Source organism: Rutidosis leptorrhynchoides, chromosome 3 (assembly GCF_046630445.1).
Source record: "Rutidosis leptorrhynchoides isolate AG116_Rl617_1_P2 chromosome 3, CSIRO_AGI_Rlap_v1, whole genome shotgun sequence".
Taxonomy (NCBI): domain Eukaryota; kingdom Viridiplantae; phylum Streptophyta; class Magnoliopsida; order Asterales; family Asteraceae; genus Rutidosis; species Rutidosis leptorrhynchoides.
Window position 1 is genome coordinate 124058325 of NC_092335.1, and position 20916 is coordinate 124079240.

Genomic DNA, 20916 nt, shown 5'->3' on the forward strand with positions numbered 1-20916 from the left:
TTATCAACTACAAGGCTCGTATGTTTATTCGAAGATCGATTTACGTTCTGGATATCATCAAATGCGGGTGAAGGAGGATGATATTCTAAAGACTGCTTTTAGGACGCGTTACGGTCATTACTGTAGTGACCCGAACTTTTCCATGTTTATATATATTAATTGAGATTGATATTTACATGATTAAATGTTTCCAACATGTTAAGCAATCAAACTTATTAAGACTTGATTAATTGAAATATGTTTCATATAGACAATTGACCACCCAAGTTGACCGGTGATTCACGAACGTTAAAACTTGTAAAAACTATATGATGACATATATATGGATATATATATATATATAGTTAACATGATACTATGATAAGTAAACATATCATTAAGTATATTAACAATGAACTACATATGTAAAAACAAGACTACTAACTTAAAGATTTTTAAACGAGACATGTATGTAACGATTATCGTTGTAAAGACATTTAATATATATATATCATATTAAGAGATATTCATACATGATAATATCATGATAATATAATAATTTAAAATCTCATTTGATATTATAAACATTGGGTTAACAACATTTAACAAGATCGTTAACCTAAAGGTTTCAAAACAACACTTACATGTAACGACTAACGATGACTTAACGACTCAGTTAAAATGTATATACATGTAGTGTTTTAATATGTATTTATACACTTTTGAAAGACTTCAATACACTTATCAAAATACTTCTACTTAACAAAAATGCTTACAATTACATCCTCGTTCAGTTTCATCAACAATTCTACTCGTATGCACCCGTATTCGTACTCGTACAATACACAACTTTTAGATGTATGTACTATTGGTATATACACTCCAATGATCAGCTCTTAGCAGCCCATGTGAGTCACCTAACACATGTGGGGACCATCATTTGGCAACTAGCATGAAATATCTCATAAAATTACAAAAATATGAGTAATCATTCATGACTTATTTACATGAAAACAAAATTACATATCCTTTATATCTAATCCATACACCAACGACCAAAAACACCTACAAACACTTTCATTCTTCAATTTTCTTCATCTAATTGATCTCTCTCAAGTTCTATCTTCAAGTTCTAAGTGTTCTTCATAAATTCTACAAGTTCTAGTTACATAAAATCAAGAATACTTTCAAGTTTGCTAGCTCACTTCCAATCTTGTAAGGTGATCATCCAACCTCAAGAAATCTTTGTTTATTATAGTAGGTTATCATTCTAATACAAGGTAATAATCATATTCAAACTTTGGTTCAATTTTTATAACTATAACAATCTTATTTCAAGTGATGATCTTACTTAATCAACTTGTATTGTATATTATGTAATCTTGAGATACCATAGACACGTATACAATGTTTCGACCTATCATGTCGACACATCTATATATATTTCGGAACAACCATAGACACTCTATATGTGAATGTTGGAGTTAGCTATACAGGGTTGAGGCTGATTCCAAAATATATATAGTTTGAGTTGTGATCAATACTGAGATACGTATACACTGGGTCGTGGATTGATTCAAGATAATATTTATCGATTTATTTCTATACATCTAACTGTGGACAACTAGTTGTAGGTTACTAACGAGGACATCTGACTTAATAAACTTAAAACATCAAAATATATTAAAAGTGTTGTAAATATATTTTAAACATACTTTGATATATATGTATATATTGTTATAGGTTCGTGAATCAACCAGTGGCCAAGTCTTACTTTCCGACGAAGTAAATGAAATGTCCCATTCTTATTGATTAAAAACGTTCCATATTAATTGATTTCGTTGCGAGGTTTTGACCTCTATATGAGACGTTTTTCAAAGACTGCATTCATTTTTAAAACAAACCATAACCTTTATTTCATAGATAAAGGTTTTAAAAAGCTTTACGTAGATTATCAAATAACGATAATCTAAAATATCCTGTTTACACACGACCATTACATAATGGTTTACAATACAAATATGTTACAACAAAATAAGTTTCTTGAATGCAGTTTTTACACAATATCATACAAGTATGGACTCCAAATCTCGTCCTTATTTAAGTATGCGACAGCGGAAGCTCTTAATAATCACCTGAGATAAACATGCTTAAAACGTCAACAAAAATGTTGGTGAGTTATAGGTTTAACCTATATATATCAAATCATAATAATAGACCACAAGATTTCATATTTCAATACACATCCCATACATAGAGATAAAAATCATTCATATGGTGAACACCTGGTAATCGACATTAACAAGATGCATATATAAGAATATCCCCATCATTCCGGGACACCCTTCGGATATGATATAAATTTCGAAGTACTAAAGCATCCGGTACTTTGGATGGGGTTTGTTAGGCCCAATAGATCTATCTTTAGGATTCGCGTCAATTAGGGTGTCTGTTCCCTAATTCTTAGATTACCAGACTTAATAAAAAGGGGCATATTCGATTTCGATAATTCAACCATAGAATGTAGTTTCACGTACTTGTGTCTATTTTGTAAATCATTTATAAAACCTGCATGTATTCTCATCCCAAAAATATTAGATTTTAAAAGTGGGACTATAACTCACTTTCACAGATTTTTACTTCGTCGGGAAGTAAGACTTGGCCACTGGTTGATTCACGAACCTATAACAATATATACATATATATCAAAGTATGTTCAAAATATATTTACAACACTTTTAATATATTTTGATGTTTTAAGTTTATTAAGTCAGCTGTCCTCGTTAGTAACCTACAACTAGTTGTCCACAGTTAGATGTACAGAAATAAATCGATAAATATTATCTTGAATCAATCCACGACCCAGTGTATACGTATCTCAGTATTGATCACAACTCAAACTATATATATTTTGGAATCAACCTCAACCCTGTATAGCTAACTCCAACATTCACATATAGAGTGTCTATGGTTGTTCCGAAATATATATAGATGTGTCGACATGATAGGTCGAAACATTGTATACGTGTCTATGGTATCTCAAGATTACATAATATACAATACATGTTGATTAAGTTTTGGTTGGAATAGATTTGTTACCAATTTTCACGTAGCTAAAATGAGAAAAATTATCCAATCTTGTTTTACCCATAACTTCTTCATTTTAAATCTGTTTTGAGTGAATCAAATTGCTATGGTTTCATATTGAACTCTATTTTATGAATCTAAACAGAAAAAGTATAGGTTTATAGTCGGAAAAATAAGTTACAAGTCGTTTTTTTTTAAAGGTAGTCATTTCAGTCGAAAGAACGACGTCTAGATGACCATTTTAGAAAACATACTTCCACTTTGAGTTTAACCATAATTTTTGGATATAGTTTCATGTTCATAATAAAAATCATTTTCTCAGAATAACAACTTTTAAATCAAAGTTTATCATAGTTTTTAATTAACTAACCCAAAACAGCCCGCGGTGTTACTACGACGGCGTAAATCCGGTTTTACGGTGTTTTTCGTGTTTCCAGGTTTTAAATCATTAAGTTAGAATATCATATAGATATAGAACATGTGTTTAGTTGATTTTAAAAGTCAAGTTAGAAGGATTAACTTTTGTTTGCGAACAAGTTTAGAATTAACTAAACTATGTTCTAGTGATTACAAGTTTAAACCTTCGAATAAGATAGCTTTATATGTATGAATCGAATGATGTTATGAACATCATTACTACCTTAAGTTCCTTGGATAAACCTACTGGAAAAGAGAAAAATAGATCTAGCTTCAACGGATCCTTGGATGGCTCGAAGTTCTTGAAGCAGAATCATGACACGAAAACAAGTTCAAGTAAGATCATCACTTGAAATAAGATTTTTATAGTTATAGAAATTGAACCAAAGTTTGAATATGATTATTACCTTGTATTAGAATGATAAACTACTGTAAGAAACAAAGATTTCTTGAGGTTGGATGATCACCTTACAAGATTGGAAGTGAGCTAGCAAACTTGAAAGTATTCTTGATTTTATGAAACTAGAACTTTTGAAATTTATGAAGAACACTTAGAACTTGAAGATAGAACTTGAGAGAGATCCATTAGATGAAGAAAATTGAAGAATGAAAGTGTTTGTAGGTGTTTTTGGTCGTTGGTGTATGGATTAGATATAAAGGATATGTAATTTTGTTTTCATGTAAATAAGTCATGAATGATTACTCATATTTTTGTAATTTTATGAGATATTTCATGCTAGTTGCCAAATGATGGTTCCCACATGTGTTAGGTGACTCACATGGGCTGCTAAGATCTGATCATTGGAGTGTATATACCAATAGTACATACATCTAAAAGCTGTGTATTGTACGAGTACGAATACGGGTGCATACGAGTAGAATTGTTGATGAAACTGAACGAGGATGTAATTGTAAGCATTTTTGTTAAGTAGAAGTATTTTGATAAGTGTCTTGAAGTCTTTCAAAAGTGTATGAATACATATTAAAACACTACATGTATATACATTTTAACTGAGTCGTTAAGTCATCGTTAGTCGTTACATGTAAATGTTGTTTTGAAACCTTTAGGTTAACGATCTTGTTGAATGTTGTTAACCCATTGTTTATTATAACAAATGAGATGTTAAATTATTATATTATCATGATATTATGATATATAATATATCTTAGTATGATGTATATACAGTTAAATGTCGTTACAACGATAATCGTTACATATATGTCTCGTTTCGAAATCATTAAGTTAGTAGCCTTATTTTTACATATGTATTTCATTGTTAATACACTTAATAATATATTTACTTATCATTTAACATAATTAACCAAGTGTATCAATATCTTAATATGATTCATATGTACCTAGTAAGACGTTGTTATAACGATAATCGTTATATATATCGTTTTCGAGTTTCTTAAATTAATAGTCTCATTTTTATGTATATAACTCATTGTTAAAATACCTAATGAGATACATACTTATAATAAAAACATGTTAACTATATATATAACCATATATATGTCATCGTATAGTTTTTACAAGTTTTAACGTTCGTGAATCACCGGTCAACTTGGGTGGTCAATTGTCTATATGAAACATATTTCAATTAATCAAGTCTTAAAAAGTTTGATTGCTTAACATGTTGGAAACATTTAATCATGTAAATATCAATCTCAATGAATATATATAAACATGGAAAAGTTCGGGTCACTACAGTACCTACCCGTTAAATAAATTTCGTCCCGAAATTTTAAGCTGTTGAAGGTGTTGACGAATCTTCTAGAAATAGATGCGGGTATTTCTTCTTCATCTGATCTTCACGCTCCCAGGTGAACTCGGGTCCTCTACGAGCATTCCATCGAACCTTAACAATTGGTATCTTGTTTTGCTTAAGTCTTTTAACCTCACGATCCATTATTTCGACGGGTTCTTCGATGAATTGAAGTTTTTCGTTGATTTGGATTTCATCTAACGGAATAGTGAGATCTTCTTTAGCAAAACATTTCTTCAAATTCGAGACGTGGAAAGTGTTATGTACAGCCGCGAGTTGTTGAGGTAACTCAAGTCGGTAAGCTACTGGTCCGACACGATCAATAATCTTGAATGGTCCAATATACCTTGGATTTAATTTCCCTCGTTTACCAAATCGAACAACGCCTTTCCAAGGTGCAACTTTAAGCATGACCATCTCTCCAATTTCAAATTCTATATCTTTTCTTTTAATGTCAGCGTAGCTCTTTTGTCGACTTTGGGCGGTTTTCAACCGTTGTTGAATTTGGATGATCTTCTCGGTAGTTTCTTGTATAATCTCCGGACCCGTAATCTGTCTATCCCCCACTTCACTCCAACAAATCGGAGACCTGCACTTTCTACCATAAAGTGCTTCAAACGGCGCCATCTTAATGCTTGAATGGTAGTTGTTGTTGTAGGAAAATTCTGCTAACGGTAGATGTCGATCCCAACTGTTTCCGAAATCAATAACACATGCTCGTAGCATGTCTTCAAGCATTTGTATCGTCCTTTCGCTCTGCCCATCAGTTTGTGGATGATAGGCAGTACTCATGTCTAGACGAGTTCCTAATGCTTGCTGTAATGTCTGCCAGAATCTTGAAATAAATCTGCCATCCCTATCAGAGATAATAGAGATTGGTATTCCATGTCTGGATATGACTTCCTTCAAATACAGTCGTGCTAACTTCTCCATCTTGTCATCTTCTCTTATCGGCAGGAAGTGTGCTGATTTGGTGAGACGATCAACTATTACCCAAATAGTATCAAAACCACTTGCAGTCCTTGGCAATTTAGTGATGAAATCCATGGTAATGTTTTCCCATTTCCATTCTGGGATTTCGGGTTGTTGAAGTAGACCTGATGGTTTCTGATGCTCAGCTTTGACCTTAGAACACGTCAAACATTCTCCTACGTATTTAGCAACATCGGCTTTCATACCCGGCCACCAAAAATATTTCCTGAGATCCTTGTACATCTTCCCCGTTCCAGGATGTATTGAGTATCTGGTTTTATGAGCTTCTCTAAGTACCATTTCTCTCATATCTCCAAATTTTGGTACCCAAATCCTTTCAGCCCTATACCGGGTTCCATCTTCCAGAATATTAAGATGCTTCTCCGATCCTTTGGGTATTTCATCCTTTAAATTTCCCTCTTTTAAAACTCCTTGTTGCGCCTCCTTTATTTGAGTAGTAAGGTTATTATGAATCATTATATTCATAGATTTTACTCGAATGGGTTCTCTGTCCTTCCTGCTCAAGGCATCGGCTACCACATTTGCCTTCCCCGGGTGGTAACGAATCTCAAAGTCGTAATCATTCAACAATTCAGTCCACCTACGCTGCCTCATATTCAGTTGTTTCTGATTAAATATGTGTTGAAGACTTTTGTGGTCGGTATATATAATACTTTTGACCCCATATAAGTAGTGCCTCCAAGTCTTTAATGCAAAAACAACCGCGCCTAATTCCAAATCATGCGTCGTATAATTTTGTTCGTGAATCTTCAATTGTCTAGACGCATAAGCAATCACCTTCGTTCGTTGCATTAATACACAACCGAGACCTTGCTTTGATGCGTCACAATAAATCACAAAATCATCATTCCCTTCAGGCAATGACAATATAGGTGCCGTAGTTAGCTTTTTCTTCAATAACTGAAACGCTTTCTCTTGTTCATCATTCCATTCAAATTTCTTCCCTTTATGCGTTAATGCAGTCAAGGGTTTTGCTATTCTGGAAAAGTCTTGGATGAACCTTCTGTAGTAACCAGCTAGTCCTAAAAACTGGCGTATGTGTTTCGGAGTTTTCGGGGTTTCCCACTTTTCAACAGTTTCTATCTTTGCCGGATCCACCTTAATACCTTCTTTGTTCACTATGTGACCGAGGAATTGAACTTCTTCCAACCAAAATGCACACTTTGAAAACTTAGCGTACAATTCTTCCTTCCTCAATACTTCTAACACCTTTCTCAAATGTTCACCGTGTTCTTGGTCATTCTTTGAGTAAATAAGTATGTCATCAATGAAAACAATGACAAACTTGTCAAGGTATGGTCCACACACTCGGTTCATAAGGTCCATGAACACAGCTGGTGCATTAGTTAAACCAAACGGCATGACCATAAACTCGTAATGACCGTAACGTGTTCTGAAAGCAGTCTTTGGAATATCATCTTCTTTCACCCGCATTTGATGATACCCGGAACGTAAGTCAATCTTTGAATAAACAGACGAGCCTTGTAGTTGATCAAATAAGTCGTCGATTCTCGGTAGTGGGTAGCGGTTCTTGATGGTAAGTTTGTTCAACTCTCGGTAGTCGATACACAACCTGAATGTACCATCTTTCTTCTTGACAAACAAAACAGGAGCTCCCCACGGTGATGTGCTTGGTCGAATGAAACCACGCTCTAAAAGTTCTTGTAATTGGCTTTGCAGTTCTTTCATCTCGCTGGGTGCGAGTCTGTAAGGAGCACGAGCTATTGGTGCAGCTCCTGGTACAAGATCTATTTGAAATTCAACGGATCGATGTGGGGGTAATCCCGGTAATTCTTTCGGAAATACATCGGGAAATTCTTTTGCAATGGGAACATCATTGATACTCTTTTCTTCAGTTTGTACTTTCTCGACGTGTGCTAGAACAGCATAGCAACCTTTTCTTATTAGTTTTTGTGCCTTCAAATTACTAATAAGATGTAGCTTCGTGTTGCCCTTTTCTCCGTACACCATTAAGGGTTTTCCTTTTTCTCGTATAATGCAAATTGCATTTTTGTAACAGACGATCTCCGCTTTCACTTCTTTCAACCAGTCCATACCGATTATCACATCAAAACTCCCTAACTCTACTGGTATCAAATCAATCTTAAATGTTTCGCTAACCAGTTTAATTTCTCGATTCCGACATATATTATCTGCTGAAATTAATTTACCATTTGCTAATTCGAGTAAAAATTTACTATCCAAAGGCGTCAATGGACAACTTAATTTAGCACAAAAATCTCTACTCATATAGCTTCTATCCGCACCCGAATCAAATAAAACGTAAGCAGATTTATTGTCAATAAGAAACGTACCCGTAACAAGCTCCGGGTCTTCCTGTGCCTCTACCGCATTAATATTGAAAACTCTTCCACGGCCTTGTCCATTCGTGTTCCCCTGGTTTGGGCAATTTCTAATAATGTGGCCTGGTTTTCCACATTTATAACAAACTACATTGGCATAACTTGCTCCGACACTACTTGCTCCGCCATTACTCGTTCCGACACCATTTGTTCCTTTCGTTCTATTAACCCCTGGTCCGTAGACCTCACACTTCGCCGCGCTATGACCATTTCTTTTACACTTGTTGCAAAATTTGGTGCAGAACCCCGAGTGATTCTTTTCACACCTTTGGCATAGCTGCTTCTGATTGTTGTTGTTGTTGCGGTTATTATTGTTGTTGGGATGATTGTTGTAGTTGCTGTTGTTGTTGTTGTTGTTGTTGGGCCGTTTGTTGTAGTTGCGATTGATGTTGCGATTGTTGGGATAATTGTTGCGATTATTGTTGTAATTGCTGTTGTTGTTGTATTGGTGATTCTTATCACCGTTTTCCTCCCACTTTCTTTTGACTTGCTTCACATTGGCCTCTTCAGCAGTCTGTTCTTTAATTCTTTCTTCAATCTGGTTCACTAGTTTGTGAGCCATTCTACATGCCTGTTGTATAGAGGCGGGCTCGTGTGAACTTATATCTTCTTGGATTCTTTCCGGTAATCCTTTCACAAATGCGTCGATCTTCTCTTCCTCATCTTCGAATGCTCCCGGACACAATAGGCACAATTCTGTGAATCGTCTTTCGTACGTGGTAATATCAAATCCTTGGGTTCGTAACCCTCTAAGTTCTATCTTGAGCTTATTGACCTCGGTTCTGGGACGGTACTTCTCGTTCATCAAGTGCTTGAATGCTGACCACGGTAGTGCGTACGCATCGTCTTGTCCCACTTGCTCTAGATAGGTATTCCACCATGTTAACGCAGAACCTGTGAAGGTATGCGTAGCGTACTTCACTTTGTCCTCTTCAGTACACTTACTTATGGCAAACACCGATTCAACCTTCTCGGTCCACCGTTTCAATCCGATCGGTCCTTCGGTTCCATCAAATTCTAAAGGTTTGCAGGCAGTGAATTCTTTGTAGGTGCATCCTACACGATTTCCTGTACTGCTAGATCCAAGGTTATTGTTGGTATGTAGCGCAGCCTGTACTGCGGCTATGTTTGAAGCTAGAAAAGTACGGAATTCCTCTTCATTCATATTCACGGTGTGTCGAGTAGTCGGTGCCATTTCCTTCAAAATAGTTAAATGGAACAAGTTAATCATACAGAATATTAAGAGTAGTTAATAGTATTTCGTAGCATAATATGAACTCATTTATAAAAGCTTTTTCTTCATATTAGCATTTTATAAGTTTAAATTCGGGTAGTACCTACCCGTTAAGTTCATACTTAGTAGCTAATATACAATTCAACTACTACAATTCTATATGAAAAACTGATTATAATAATATTTCGCGTTCAAACTTTTATACAATATTTTACAAACTTACAATACCGCTTATTTTACATAAAGCATGAAATATAGCACACAATAACTTTGATACAAGATAGTTGTGAAGATAATTCTAGCTAGTACACAAGTCGTTCAGCAAAGGCAATAAAGACACGTAATTCATACGTCCAGAAACAAGTCATGCATTCTGGTTTTACTAGGACTACTTCCCATCCTTGGTCTTGTGCAACATAACCGTTATGGCCGTTGATAAGACAGCGTGTTGTAACGTCGTCAAAGGGACGAGGGTTACGTAATGTCCAACAGTCCCGTAATAATCTAAAAACCTCATTTCTTACCCCAATTACCGACTCCGTCACTTGTGGAAACGTTTTGTTTAATAGTTGTAGCCCGATGTTCTTGTTCTCACTTTGGTGAGAAGCGAACATTACTAATCCGTAAGCATAACATGCTTCTTTATGTTGCATGTTAGCTGCTTTTTCTAAATCACGAAGTCCAATATTCGGATATATTGAGTCAAAATAATTTCTTAACCCGTTGCGTAAAATAGCATTTGGGTTCCCTGCAATATATGCGTCAAAGTAAACACATCGTAACTTATGGGTTTCCCAATGTGATATCCCCCATCTTTCAAACGAAAGTCTCTTATAAACCAAGACATTCTTGGAACGTTCTTCGAATGTCTTACAAACTGATCTCGCCTTAAATAGTTGTGCCGAGGAATTCTGGCCGACTCTAGACAATATTTCATCAATCATGTCTCCGGGTAGGTCTCTTAAAATATTGGGTTGTCTATCCATTTTGTGTTTTTAAACTGTAAAATAGACAAGAGTTAGATTCATAAAAAATACTTATTAATACCATCAATTTTTACATATATCATAAAGCATAAGAACGCTATATTACATATATTACACCACACGAATACAACTATCTTATTCCGACTCGCTCGTTTCTTCTTCTTCGGTTTTGGTTCGTTTTGCCAAGTTTCTAGGGATATATGATGTTCCCCTAATACGAGCCGTCGTTGTCCACATTGGTTTAGAAAAACCTGGTGGTTTAGAGGTTCCCGGGTCATTGTTACAACTTAAGAACTTCGGGGGTTGACGATACATATAAAGTTCATCGGGGTTGGAATTAGATTTCTCTATTTTTATGCCCTTTCCCTTATTATTTTCTTTTGCCTTTTTAAATTCAGTTGGGGTAATTTCTATAACATCATTGGAATTCTCGTCGGAATCCGATTCATCGGAGAATTGGTAATCCTCCCAATATTTTGCTTCCTTGGCGGAAACACCATTGACCATAATTAACCTTGGTCGGTTGGTTGAGGATTCTCTTTTACTTAACCGTTTTATTATTTCCCCCACCGGTTCCGATTCTTCTTCCGGTTCCGATTCTTCGTCCGGTTCCGATTCTTCTTCCGGTTCCGACTCTTCTTCCGGTTCCTCTTCGGGAACTTGTGAATCAGTCCATGAATCATTCCAATTTACATTTGACTCTTCATTATTATTAGGTGAGTCAATGGGACTTGTTCTAGAGGTAGACATCTATCACATAATATCAAACACGTTAAGAGATTAATATATCACATAATATTCATATGTTAAAAATATATAGTTTCCAACAAAAATGTTGAGCAATCATTTTTAAAGAAAACACGGTCGAAGTCCAGAATCACTAATGCATCCTAACAAACTCGATAAGACACACTAATGCAAATTTTCTGGTTCTCTAAGACCAACGCTCGGATACCAACTGAAATGTCCCGTTCTTATTGATTAAAAACGTTCCATATTAATTGATTTCGTTGCGAGGTTTTGACCTCTATATGAGACGTTTTTCAAAGACTGCATTCATTTTTAAAACAAACCATAACCTTTATTTCATAGATAAAGGTTTTAAAAAGCTTTACGTAGATTATCAAATAACGATAACCTAAAATATCCTGTTTACACACGACCATTACATAATGGTTTACAATACAAATATGTTACAACAAAATAAGTTTCTTGAATGCAGTTTTTACACAATATCATACAAGTATGGACTCCAAATCTCGTCCTTATTTAAGTATGCGACAGCGGAAGCTCTTAATAATCACCTGAGAATAAACATGCTTAAAACGTCAACAAAAATGTTGGTGAGTTATAGGTTTAACCTATATATATCAAATCATAATAATAGACCACAAGATTTCATATTTCAATACACATCCCATACATAGAGATAAAAATCATTCATATGGTGAACACCTGGTAATCGACATTAACAAGATGCATATATAAGAATATCCCCATCATTCCGGGACACCCTTCGGATATGATATAAATTTCGAAGTACTAAAGCATCCGGTACTTTGGATGGGGTTTGTTAGGCCCAATAGATCTATCTTTAGGATTCGCGTCAATTAGGGTGTCTGTTCCCTAATTCTTAGATTACCAGACTTAATAAAAAGGGGCATATTCGATTTCGATAATTCAACCATAGAATGTAGTTTCACGTACTTGTGTCTATTTTGTAAATCATTTATAAAACCTGCATATATTCTCATCCCAAAAATATTAGATTTTAAAAGTGGGACTATAACTCACTTTCACAGATTTTTACTTCGTCGGGAAGTAAGACTTGGCCACTGGTTGATTCACGAACCTATAACAATATATACATATATATCAAAGTATGTTCAAAATATATTTACAACACTTTTAATATATTTTGATGTTTTAAGTTTATTAAGTCAGCTGTCCTCGTTAGTAACCTACAACTAGTTGTCCACAGTTAGATGTACAGAAATAAATCGATAAATATTATCTTGAATCAATCCACGACCCAGTGTATACGTATCTCAGTATTGATCACAACTCAAACTATATATATTTTGGAATCAACCTCAACCCTGTATAGCTAACTCCAACATTCACATATAGAGTGTCTATGGTTGTTCCGAAATATATATAGATGTGTCGACATGATAGGTCGAAACATTGTATACGTGTCTATGGTATCTCAAGATTACATAATATACAATACATGTTGATTAAGTTTTGGTTGGAATAGATTTGTTACCAATTTTCACGTAGCTAAAATGAGAAAAATTATCCAATCTTGTTTTACCCATAACTTCTTCATTTTAAATCCGTTTTGAGTGAATCAAATTGCTATGGTTTCATATTGAACTCTATTTTATGAATCTAAACAGAAAAAGTATAGGTTTATAGTCGGAAAAATAAGTTACAAGTCGTTTTTTTTAAAGGTAGTCATTTCAGTCGAAAGAACGACGTCTAGATGACCATTTTAGAAAACATACTTCCACTTTGAGTTTAACCATAATTTTTGGATATAGTTTCATGTTCATAATAAAAATCATTTTCTCAGAATAACAACTTTTAAATCAACGTTTATCATAGTTTTTAATTAACTAACCCAAAACAGCCCGCGGTGTTACTACGACGGCGTAAATCCGGTTTTACGGTGTTTTTCGTGTTTCCAGGTTTTAAATCATTAAGTTAGCATATCATATAGATATAGAACATGTGTTTAGTTGATTTTAAAAGTCAAGTTAGAAGGATTAACTTTTGTTTGCGAACAAGTTTAGAATTAACTAAACTATGTTCTAGTGATTACAAGTTTAAACCTTCGAATAAGATAGCTTTATATGTATGAATCGAATGATGTTATGAACATCATTACTACCTTAAGTTCCTTGGATAAACCTACTGGAAAAGAGAAAAATGGATCTAGCTTCAACGGATCCTTGGATGGCTCGAAGTTCTTGAAGCAGAATCATGACACGAAAACAAGTTCAAGTAAGATCATCACTTGAAATAAGATTTTTATAGTTATAGAAATTGAACCAAAGTTTGAATATGATTATTACCTTGTATTAGAATGATAAACTACTGTAAGAAACAAAGATTTCTTGAGGTTGGATGATCACCTTACAAGATTGGAAGTGAGCTAGCAAACTTGAAAGTATTCTTGATTTTATGAAACTAGAACTTTTGAAATTTATGAAGAACACTTAGAACTTGAAGATAGAACTTGAGAGAGATCCATTAGATGAAAAAAATTGAAGAATGAAAGTGTTTGTAGGTGTTTTTGGTCGTTGGTGTATGGATTAGATATAAAGGATATGTAATTTTGTTTTCATGTAAATAAGTCATGAATGATTACTCATATTTTTGTAATTTTATGAGATATTTCATGCTAGTTGCCAAATGATGGTTCCCACATGTGTTAGGTGACTCACATGGGCTGCTAAGAGCTGATCATTGGAGTGTATATACCAATAGTACATACATCTAAAAGCTGTGTATTGTACGAGTACGAATACGGGTGCATACGAGTAGAATTGTTGATGAAACTGAACGAGGATGTAATTGTAAGCATTTTTGTTAAGTAGAAGTATTTTGATAAGTGTCTTGAAGTCTTTCAAAAGTGTATGAATACATATTAAAACACTACATGTATATACATTTTAACTGAGTCGTTAAGTCATCGTTAGTCGTTACATGTAAATGTTGTTTTGAAACCTTTAGGTTAACGATCTTGTTGAATGTTGTTAACCCATTGTTTATTATAACAAATGAGATGTTAAATTATTATATTATCATGATATTATGATATATAATATATCTTAGTATGATGTATATACAGTTAAATGTCGTTACAACGATAATCGTTACATATATGTCTCGTTTCGAAATCATTAAGTTAGTAGCCTTATTTTTACATATGTATTTCATTGTTAATACACTTAATAATATATTTACTTATCATTTAACATAATTAACCAAGTGTATCAATATCTTAATATGATTCATATGTACCTAGTAAGACGTTGTTATAACGATAATCGTTATATATATCGTTTTCGAGTTTCTTAAATTAATAGTCTCATTTTTATGTATATAACTCATTGTTAAAATACCTAATGAGATACATACTTATAATAAAAACATGTTAACTATATATATAACCATATATATGTCATCGTATAGTTTTTACAAGTTTTAACGTTCGTGAATCACCGGTCAACTTGGGTGGTCAATTGTCTATATGAAACATATTTCAATTAATCAAGTCTTAACAAGTTTGATTGCTTAACATGTTGGAAACATTTAATCATGTAAATATCAATCTCAATTAATATATATAAACATGGAAAAGTTCGGGTCACTACAGTAAAAATCTGTGAAAGTGAGTTATAGTCCCACTTTTAAAATCTAATATTTTTGGGATGAGAATACATGCAGGTTTTATAAATGATTTACAAAATAGACACAAGTACGTGAAACTACATTCTATGGTTGAATTATCGAAATCGAATATGCCCCTTTTTATTAAGTCTGGTAATCTAAGAATTAGGGAACAGACACCCTAATTGACGTGAATCCTAAAGATAGATCTATTGGGCCTAACAAACCCCATCCAAAGTACCGGATGCTTTAGTACTTCGAAATTTATATCATATCCGAAGGGTGTCCCGGAATGATGGGGATATTCTTATATATGCATCTTGTTAATGTCGGTTACCAGGTGTTCACCATATGAATGATTTTTATCTCTATGTATGGGATGTGTATTGAAATATGAAATCTTGTGGTCTATTATTATGATTTGATATATATAGGTTAAACCTATAACTCACCAACATTTTTGTTGACGTTTTAAGCATGTTTATTCTCAGGTGATTATTAAGAGGTTCCGCTGTTGCATACTTAAATAAGGACGAGATTTGGAGTCAATGCTTGTATGATATTGTGTAAAAACTGCATTCAAGAAACTTATTTTGTTGTAACATATTTGTATTGTAAACCATTATGTAATGGTCGTGTGTAAACAGGATATTTTAGATTATCATTATTTGATAATCTACGTAAAGCTTTTTAAACCTTTATTGATGAAATAAAGGTTATGGTTTGTTTTAAAATGAATGCAGTCTTTGAAAAACGTCTCATATAGAGGTCAAAACCTCGCAACGAAATCAATTAATATGGAACGTTTTTAATCAATAAGAACGGGACATTTCAATTACGAGTTTATGGTTATGCCATTTGGATTGACTAACGCACCAGCTGTGTTCATGGACCTCATGAACCGAGTGTGTGGGCCATATCTTAACAAGTTTGTTATTGTTTTCATCGATGACATACTTATTTACTCGAAGAATGATCAAGAGCACGAAGAACACTTGAGAAAAGTGCTAGAGTTGTTAAGAAAAGAAAAACTGTACGCTAAGTTTTCAAAGTGTGCATTTTGGTTGTAAGAAGTTCAATTCCTCGGTCACATAGTGAACAAAGAAGGTATTCAGGTGGATCCAGCGAAGATTGAAACCGTTGAAAAGTGGGAAACCCCGAAAACTCCGAAACACATACGCCAGTTTTTAGGACTAGCTGGTTACTACAGAAGGTTCATCCAAGACTTTTCCAGAATAGCAAAACCCTTGACTGCATTAACGCATAAAGGGAAGAAATTTGAATGGAAGGATGAACAAGAGAAAGCGTTTCAGTTATTGAAGAAAAAGTTAACTACGGCACCTATATTGTCATTGCCTGAAGGGAATGATGATTTTGTGATTTATTGTGACGCATCAAAGCAAGGTCTCGGTTGTGTATTAATGCAACGAACGAAGGTGATTGCTTATGCGTCTAGACAATTGAAGATTCACGAGCAAAATTATACGACTCACGATTTGGAATTGGGTGCCGTTGTTTTTGCATTAAAGACTTGGAGGCATTATTTATATGGGGTCAAAAGTATTATATATACCGACCACAAAAGTCTCCAACATATATTTAATCAGAAGCAACTGAATATGAGGCAGCGTAGGTGGATTGAATTGTTGAATGATTACGACTTTTCGTTACCACCCGGGGAAGGCAAATGTGGTAGCCGATGCCTTGAGCAGGAAGGACAGAGAACCCATTCGAGTAAAATCTATGAATATAATGATTCACAATAACCTTACTACTCAAATAAAGGAGGCGCAACAAGGAGTTTTACAAGAGGGAAATTTAAAGGAGGAAATACCCTAAGGATCGGAGAAGCATCGTAATATTCGGGAAGACGGAACCCGGTATAGGGCTGAAAGAATTTGGGTACCAAAATTTGGAGATATGAGAGAAATGGTACTTAGAGAAGCTCATAAAACCAGATACTCAATACATCCTGAAACGGGGAATATGTACAAGGATCTCAAGAAACATTTTTGGTGGCCGGGTATGAAAGCCGATGTTGCTAAATACGTAGGAGAATGTTTGACGTGTTCTAAGGTCAAAGTTGAGCATCAGAAACCATCGGGTCTACTTCAACAACCCGAAATCCCGGAATGGAAATGGGAAAACATTACCATGAATTTCATCACTAAATTGCCAAGGACTGCAAGTGGTTTTGATACTATTTGGGTAATAGTTGATCGTCTCACCAAATCAGCACACTTCCTGCCAATAAGAGAAGATGGCAAGATGGAGAAGTTAGCACAACTGTATTTGAAGGAAGTCATCTCCAGACATGGAATACCGATCTCTATTATCTCTGATAGGGATGGCAGATTTATTTCAAGATTCTGGCAGACATTACAGCAAGCATTAGGAACTCGTCTAGACATGAGTACTGCCTATCATCCACAAACTGATGGGCAGAGCGAAAGGACGATACAAACGCTTGAAGACATGCTACGGGCATGTGTTATTGATTTCGGAAACAGTTGGGATCGACATCTACCGTTAGCAGAATTTTCCTACAACAACAGCTACCATTCAAGCATTGAGATGGCGCCGTTTGAAGCACTTTATGGTAGAAAGTACAGGTCTCCGATTTGTTGGAGTGAAGTAGGGGATAGACAGATTACGGGTCCGGAGATAATACAAGAAACTACCGAGAAGATCATCCAAATTCAACAACGGTTGAAAACCACCCAAAGTCGACAAAAGAGCTACGCTGACATTAAAAGAAAAGATATAGAATTTGAAATTGGAGAGATGGTCATGCTTAAAGTTGCACCTTGGAAAGGCGTTGTTCGATTTGGTAAACGAGGGAAATTAAATCCAAGGTATATTGGACCATTCAAGATTATTGATCGCGTCGGACCAGTAGCTTACCAACTTGAGTTCCCTCAACAACTCGCGGCTGTACATAACACTTTCCACGTCTCGAATTTGAAGAAATATTTTGCTAAAGAAGATCTCACTATTCCGTTAGATGAAATCCAAATTAACGAAAAACTTCAATTCATCGAAGAACCCGTCGAAATAATGGATCGTGAGGTTAAAAGACTTAAGCAAAATAAGATACCAATTGTTAAGGTTCGATTGAATGCTCGTAGAGGACCCGAGTTTACCTGGGAATGAGAAGATCAGATGAAGAAGAAATACCCGCATTTATTTCCAGAAGATACGTCAACACCTCCAACTGCTTAAAATTTCGGGACGAAATTTATTTAACGGGTAGGTACTGTAGTGACCCGAAATTTTCCATGTTTATATATATATTAAATGAAATTGTTATGATTAAGTGTTTCCAACATGTTAAGCAATCAAACCTGTTAAGACTTGATTAATTGAAATAGGTTTCATATAGACAATTGACCACCCAAGTTAACCGGTGATTCACGAACGTTAAAACTTGTAAAAACTATATGATGACATATATATGGATATATATATATATATATATATATATATATATATATATATATATATATATATATATATATATATATATATATATATATATATATATATATATATATATAGTTAACATGATATTATGATAAGTAAACATATCATTAAGTATATTAACAATGAACTACATATGTAAAAACAAGACTACTAACTTAATGATTTTGAAACGAGACATATATGTAACGATTATCGTTGTAACGACATTTAATGTATATATATCATATTAAGATATATTAATACATCATGATATCATGATAATGTAATAATTTAACATCTCATTTGATTTAATAAACAATGGGTTAACAACATTTAACAAGATCGTTAACCTAAAGGTTTCAAAACAACACTTACATGTAACGACTAACGATGACTTAACGACTCAGTTAAAATGTATATACATGTAGTGTTTTAATATGTATTCATACAATTTTGAAAGACTTCAAGACACTTATCAAAATACTTCTACTTAACAAAAATGCTTACAGTTACATCCTCGTTCAGTTTCATCAACAATTCTACTCGTATGCACCCGTATTCGTACTCGTCCAATAGACAGCTTTTAGATGTATGTACTATTGGTATATATACTCCAATGATCAGCTCTTAGTAGCCCATGTGAGTCACCTAACACATGTGAGAACCATCATTTGGCAACTAGCATGAAATATCTCATAAAATTACAAATATATGAGTAATCATTCATGACTTATTTACATGAAAACAAAATTACATATCATTTATATCTAATCCATACACCAACGACCAAAAACACCTACAAACACTTTCATTCTTCAATTTTCTTTATCTAATTGATCTCTCTCAAGTTCTATCTTCAAGTTCTAAGTGTTCTTCATAAATTCTACAAGTTCTAGTTACATAAAATCAAGAATACTTCTAAGTTTGCTAGCTTACTTCCAATCTTGTAAGGTGATCATCCAACCTCAAGAAATCTTTGTTTCTTACAGTAGAATATCATTATAATACAAGGTAATAATCATATTCAAACTTTGGTTCAATTTCTATAACTATAACAATCTTATTTCAAGTGATGATCTTACTTGAACTTGTTTTCGTGTCATGATTCTGCTTCAAGAACTTCGAGCCATCCAAGGATCTATTGAAGCTAGATCCATTTTTCTATTTTCTAGTAGGTTTATCCAAGGAAATTAAGGTAGTAATGATGTTCATAACATCATTCGATTCATACATAAAAAGCTATCATATTCGAAGTGGTAAACTTGTAATCACTAGAACATAGTTTAGTTAATTCTAAACTTGTTCGCAAATAAAGTTAATCCTTCTAATTACACTTTTAAAATCAACTATACACATGATATATATCTATATTATATGCTAACTTAATGATTTAAAACCCGAAAACACGATAAACACCATAAAACCGAATTTACGCCGTCGTAGTTACAACCGGGGGCTATTTTGGTTTGGATAATTAAAAACTATGAAAAACTTTGATTTAAAAGCTATACTTATGGAAAAATGATTTTTCTTATGAACATGAAACCATATCCAAAAATCATGGTTAAACTCAAAGTGAAAGTATGTTTTTCAAAACAGTCATCAAGATGTCGTTCTTTCGACGAAAATGACTAACTCTTTTAAAAATGACTTGTAACTTGTATTTCCGACTATAAACCTATACCTTTTCTGTTTAGTTTCATAAATTTAAGTTCAATACGAAACCGTGGCCGCTTAAATCACTCAAAACGGATTAGAAACGAAGAAATGGCGAGCAAAACAAAATTGGTAAAAACTACTCATTTTAGCTACGTGAAAATTGGTAACAAATCTATTCCAACCATAACTTAATCAACTTGTATTGTATATTATGTAATCTTGAGATACCATAGACACGTATACAATGTTTCGACCTATCATGTCGACACATCTATATATATTTCGGAACAACCATAGACACTCTATATGTGAATGTTGGAGTTAGCTATACAGGGTTGAGGTTGATTTCAAAATATATATAGTTTGAGTTGTGATCAATACTGAGATATGTATACACTGGGTCGTGGATTGATTCAAGATAATATATATCGATTTATTTTCTGTACATCTAACTGTGGACAACTAGTTGTAGGTTACTAACGAGGACAGCTGACTTAATAAACTTAAAACATCAAAATGTATTAAAAGTGTTGTAAATATATTTTGAACATACTTTGATATATATG